A 4,955-nucleotide genomic window follows, 5' to 3' on the forward strand; every position below is an offset into this window, starting at 1 on the left:
TGGGTCACCCCCTAAGACTAAACAGTGCTATAGCACTGTGTAGCAGCGTTATTTGGAAGGACTGCCAATACAATAGCAAATACCCAATTGCTAAAAAATGCTCGGAGGCTGGTTTGCTCGGTTGAGCACTCGAATCCTGGCCGTTTGATTGGGTTGGATCACGACCACGTCCTGCATCTGTTCCGACAAATTTCCACCTGAGCGACCCACTTCTCCTTCCTCCCGTTCCCCATTCCCCTTCGATGACCGGCCTAGGGCTGCAGCCGGCGGGATGCTGCTACGCCGCCCGCGTTCGCAACCGGTCGGCTCCTCTTCTTCCTCAATCCGACCCATCTGCTCTCCTCCCTCGCACGCCCATCGTCTCACTGCCCCCACCCGTAGGGCACCCTCCGCCCCATCGCCCCTTTGCCCTCCGACGGCGAGGACTCGGGCGCCGTCGGGGACGCCGCATCCTCTCGGAGGAGCCGCAGCCAGAAGAAGCGGGAGGCCAGCCGCGTCTGCAGTGGGGCATGGATCTGGTTCCATGGCTGTCGCTCCCCTAGTTTCTGTCGATGTTCCCCTTATCGCCTAGGCTTCCGCCGTTGCGCCCTCGAGCTTCCAGCGGCGACGCCCCCTTATGCTCCCATGAGCGCCGTCCATGTAATGGCGGCTCTGGCGGAGGCAACGACGCCTAGCACAGGAGCCAATTGAATCGGAACATCACTAGTCAACAACCATCTTCAGGTAAGTTACTGCAATACCAAGGAACCGTTCTTCGTTCTTGTTCCTGGTGCCTGAATCAAGAGTTGTAGTCAATTTAACAGTATACAGTGTCAAGAAAAATCACTCATTCGTGTTGTTTATGTTTCCATTTGCATGATTCAATCTTAGTACTAGTATATTTCAAAGTAATGCATAGGTTCTGCAGAACGGTTGTTGTTATTGTAGCCGGTTGGATTCAACAATTTGAATTTTCTTTCTTGTCCAGGCTCGGCTGAAGGCAATCAGGGATGGCTTTTACAAGGTACATGCCTAATGCTGGGACTATACGCTGAGGAAGGCTATCTGCGACAAACTTCAAGGTGTGTTCGCGCGTGCAGATGAATTTCTCGTTTGCAGAATATTCAGATTGGATAAGTAATCAAACTGACTTGCTCAATGTTTGGTTATTGATATGCAGAGGAGAATGACCAGATCATGTGTTGGTGCGTCACAGAGCTAAGTGGTGCATTAAAGAAACTTTTCTTTCTGTTTGCTCACCTGGTGATGAGGTAAAGTTATGATCTATTTATACCGCAATTTTCAGGAGAAGTATGTTTTGTACTTGCTTACGTTGATTTGATATATCCATGAAAGTAGCAGCACCAAATGCTTGACTTTTTGTTTTGAATTGCAAATATTTAAAGCTTAATCTGGAGCAAACAAGCCTCGTAGTTATAGCATCTTATTATTCTTAGCACTGCAATGGCCTCTAGAATCTGGCGCTGCTAAGTTCATTCATGGAAGCTAATTAATCGGACGAGGTGTAGATAGATTCTTTCCTGAATGTGTGCGCAATGCACCTAACTGCACATCCATGCTGGTTATGCTCGTCCAGATTCTGCTTCTCAACTTAATTGATCATGTATGCAATGTTTGTTCCCACTTGCATGGAGCAAGAAAAGGATCAGCCACCGGGTATCGATACAACACGTATATATACTCGATCAATTGTCTCCAATTTATCATGATAGTTAGGTTGGTTTCAGCATAGACTAGTTTGTTTTTGTCAAAGTAATCAAGTTTCTTTGTAGATTTTATTTAAGTTCATTTTTACATATAATTAAGTTTTCTTGCCACTTAAATTGCTTCAACCATTTTAGCTAAGCTAGTTACATAGCCGTTAGGATATGTTCTTTGCAGACTAGTTATATAATTAAGATACTGTATGTCATCGTAGTTAAATTGATTTCAATATAGATAATTTGTTTTTTCAGCATAGACAAGTTGTTTTTGTCTACATAACAAAGTGCCTTTTTGGAGTGTGTTTCTAGGATTATTTTGGTATAGAAATGAATTGTTTTGTCTCCATAGCTAAATTAGTACTAACTAAGTTTATTTACATAGTTTTGGGGGGTTTCAGTGTTACAAGCTTAGTTTTTGTGGTCTGAGGCATAATTAAGGTTTTGTTTTTGTTATCGTAGTTAAGTTATTTTTAGCATACAATTAAATTGTTTTGCAGCTAATACGTGTTGTCTTTATCTACAAAATCGTGTATTTTGCATTCATCTTTACATACAACTAAGTTGTTTTGTTTCCATAGGTAAACTGATGACACCATCTTAAATAAGTTGGTTTCATAGCTTGTCTTTAAGGGTTAGTTTTAGACCCTGATTTTTCGTGGGGTGTGGGGGCCTAATATAAGGTGATGTTGATTGTCATATTTAATTAAGTTATTTTTTAGGTTACAGTTAAGTTCGTTTTGCACATAATTAAATTGTTTTATCAACATGCCTAAGTTGTTACCGTTATTTAACTAAGTTGTATTTTTTACCTAACCAAGTTGTACAAGCAATGTCCGAAGTTGCATAGTGATTTAATTAGGTTTCTCTTATCAATATGCTTTAGTTGTTTCCATCATCTAACTAAGTTGTATTTTAGTTGTACAAGAAATGTCGTAAGTTGCATAGTGATTTAGTAAAGTTGCTTCATCAACATGCTTTAGTTGTTTCCATCATCTAACTAAGATGTGTTTTATTACCTACAAGTTGGTGTATATGCAATGTCGTAAGTTGCATAGTAGATTTAATTAAGTTGATTTTATCAACATGCTTAACTTGTTTCCGTCTTATAACTAAGTTGTATTTCATCACCTAATCAATTTGTTGTACAATCAATGTTCTAAGTTGCATAGCGATTTACTAAAGTTGCTTGATCAACATGCTTAGTTGTTTCCATCTTCTAACTAAGTTGTATTTTATCACCTAACCAGTTGTACAAGCAATGTTCTAAGTTGCTTCATCAACGTGCTTTAGTTGTTTCCATCATCTAACTAAGATGTGTTTTATTACCTATCCAAGTTGGTGTATATGCAATGGCGTAAGTTGCATAGTAGATTTAATTAAGTTGCTTTTGTCAGCATGCTTAACTTGTTTTTGTCATTTAACTAAGATGTATTTCATCACCTAATCAATTTGTTGTACAAGCAATGTCCTAAGTTGCATAGTGATTTAATAAAGTTGCTTTATGAACATGCTTAGTTGTTTCCGTCAGCTAACTAAGTTGTGTTTTAATATTTAACCTTGGTGTACAAGCAATGTTTTAAGTTGCATAGTGACTTAATTAAGCACATATAGCGTTACTAGGCATAATCATGCATGCCTTCGCGCCAATGGATATTGCTAAATCAAACCAACTCACGGCCACCCACTCATCTTCTTAACATTTGTTACATGTTGAATGAAATGCTGATATTTCTTGATAGCAAATTGGACGTTTTGTCTGAAAGTAGGTGCACTTGGACATCTAAAATTCTTGTGAAGTATTAGTAGTACCACATAAAAAATTCCCTCAACATCCCGAGAGTTCTCTAATTTTGGTGCTGACTTGCATACTAGGTGTTGTTTAAGTTGATGCACACTGCGCCTCTCAAAGATATGAATGTTCTTTTGCTAAGTTGCTTTTCTTCGTTAATTACACATTCATATTTTCCCAACATCACAACCAGCATGCTTCGATCCTCAGTTTCTGTTGCACCTCACGTCATGATCGTACATGATTGCACACCTAAATATGATCATCTTTAAATATTCATGTTGCTAGACTAATGAGCAACTTATGAAACTTATGTAGCGAAGTTAGCAAACCTACTTGGTTTTGGGCCGTGGTAGGCAGCGACTTCATACAAGAAAAAAAACAACTTTTAGTGCCAAATAAAAGTAGAACTGTACTAAATTTTGCCCAGGTTCTAGAACGCAACAAATATAGAGGCAATCGACAAGCAATATTATTTCTATGCATAAAGAAACTTTTGCTTTCTTAGTAGTACTCAGGATTCTTAGTTTGCTTTCTTGCAGGATGGTGGCAACTGGAGCGAAGAAAAAAGACATCAAATTGTGGAAGTACGTATAATATGGAGCAAACACCAGGATGTCCTTTGTGAAGGTGGCATTTAGATTGCCTATTGTTGTATTCACCTAATTATTGCGTCTATGGTGTCCTTAAAGAAAATCAGGAAACATAAGTATTGAAAGTCTTATAATGATCCAGGCAGCACTCATCAAGAGATAGCAGTTTGTTATTTTTGGGATTCATCTTGTTTTTCTGCTTTTTTTTGGAGGTTGTTTTGGCGTTGGGACCAGTATTTTGTACGGTACTGGCATAGGGCATAGGGATCAGGCCTGGAGGCACGCAGCTTTTGACGCACAGTGTGCGTGGTCGCTATCTCGTGCAGTGGACTCCGGTTCGGATGCTGGTATGCTCGGTTGAGCACTCGATTCCTAGGTCATGATGGCTTTCCTTAAATAGAGTCACGCGGAATTAGACTTTCCATTTTTAGGTGAGGGCTGGGTTGGACTAACTAGCATCCGAGTGCTCCATAGCCGTGTCCTAGCAAATATTAGCACAAAGCACCCCGTCGACACGGGCTCCATCTCGCAGATCCGTCGTTCGTCGGTCTAGTGGATCGATGGATTTCCTTGTGGGCAGAATTTAAGGACGATGGCTTCCTTTCCTTTCCTTTCCCTTTCTTCGTTGTTTTTTTTTATTTGATCTGAGCATCGCTAATCCCTCTCACTCGCCGTCCTACATCGGCTTGTTGATATACAGAAAATCTAGGTATATAAACTGGTGAGACTGCGCACATGCTTATAGCAAAACGAGGTGGGACTAATAAAACGAGCTGGGAGTATATTTTTGTACAAGCGACGACAGTTCTAGGCTTCGATCTATGGACGAACGAAGCTAAAAGTAGGAACCGTTTTTTCATTAACCGGTGG

At 40.3% G+C, this 4,955-nt stretch overlaps 1 long non-coding RNA gene across 3 annotated transcripts; it reads left to right on the plus strand.

Annotated features, from left to right (window-relative positions):
• The first annotated feature begins 604 nt into the window (after nt 1–604).
• Nucleotides 605–4,198, plus strand: LOC124680795. Of its 3 annotated transcripts, none has more exons than XR_006995589.1 (4): nt 605–723; nt 968–1,061; nt 1,160–1,250; nt 4,035–4,198. It is a non-coding gene; the product is annotated as an uncharacterized LOC124680795 (long non-coding RNA). The 3 variants fall into 3 exon arrangements; XR_006995590.1 differs by lacking the exon at nt 4,035–4,198 and adding an exon at nt 2,282–2,613; XR_006995588.1 differs by lacking the exon at nt 4,035–4,198 and having other exon boundaries at nt 1,160–2,613.
• Nucleotides 4,199–4,955: the final 757 nt, after the last annotated feature.

The sequence above is a fragment of the Lolium rigidum genome, unplaced genomic scaffold (genome assembly GCF_022539505.1).
Source record: "Lolium rigidum isolate FL_2022 unplaced genomic scaffold, APGP_CSIRO_Lrig_0.1 contig_28343_1, whole genome shotgun sequence".
NCBI lineage: Eukaryota > Viridiplantae > Streptophyta > Magnoliopsida > Poales > Poaceae > Lolium > Lolium rigidum.